The 942-nt window shown below is 34.5% G+C and overlaps 1 protein-coding gene across 1 annotated transcript in view; it reads right to left on the bottom strand.

Moving 5' to 3' along the window:
* Positions 1-942, bottom strand: part of LOC102197453 (receptor-type tyrosine-protein phosphatase mu-like) — a 116,467-nt gene that overhangs the window by 84,178 nt on the left and 31,347 nt on the right. The window lies entirely within an intron of this gene.

The raw sequence follows: 942 nt of genomic DNA, 5'->3' as shown, positions 1-942 counted from the left end.
TGATTGTGTGGCTGTTATTTTTTTTCATTTAACAAGTATATTTGAGGGACCCTTATCATGTTCAGCATTTTTTCAGCTGTCCATTTTGCTTTTCCAATTTTTCTATTTAAGTTATTACTATTGTGCTAAATCATAGCATTTCTGCTGCTTTTTAGTATTTCTCCTAAATCATACTATTTCTGATATTTTATAAGATTTGTGCTAAATATAGTATTTCTGCTAAAACATAGTATTTCTGCTAAAACATAGTATTTCTGCCAAATAAAGTATTTCTGATTAATTATAGTTTTTCTACCAAATCATAGTACAGTATTTCTGCTTTTTATACAATTATTGCTTAATATAGTATTTCTGCTTAATTATAGTATTTCTGCCATTTTAGAGTATTTGTGCTAAAACATAGTATTTCTACTAAATGTAGTATTTCTGGGTAATCATAGTATTTTGATATATTTCTGGCAGGTCCCCAGGGAGTCAATCCTCTGTGAGGACTGTAATATTCAAATTTACATATCAGGGCCTGCACGGCTTCCCAATCATATCTGAGGGCTGGGACATTAAAATTTGCAAATTGGGGCCTTCATGGCTTCTAAGCCAACCATTCATCTGTGTCATATATCTCTAATAATTCATATTTTTATTTTAAATAGTCAACACTTAAGGATTCCCCCATCCCTTCTGAACAAAACGGTGTAAGAATGACAGTTCTAGCCCCTAAGGTTAAGTAATTCTGGCCGTTTGTTTGAGGGAAATCCTCAATATGACAAATAGACTGCAAAAAACCTGTTTCCCTGTGCGTAAAACCCTGCACTTGGTTCAACAGTTTTGGCGGGGAAAAAGTACACAACCTCTCTGATTAGTGGATTCAAATTGAGCAGCTCACAGCTGTTTGACTGACTTAGAAACACGCTGTTAACAGCCCCTGTTCACTTGCTGCTGCTG

Source organism: Pundamilia nyererei, unplaced genomic scaffold (assembly GCF_000239375.1).
Source record: "Pundamilia nyererei isolate P.nyererei 1_Seehausen unplaced genomic scaffold, PunNye1.0 scaffold00299, whole genome shotgun sequence".
In the NCBI taxonomy this organism is placed as follows: domain Eukaryota; kingdom Metazoa; phylum Chordata; class Actinopteri; order Cichliformes; family Cichlidae; genus Pundamilia; species Pundamilia nyererei.
This window is presented reverse-complemented; position numbering and strand designations above follow the sequence as displayed.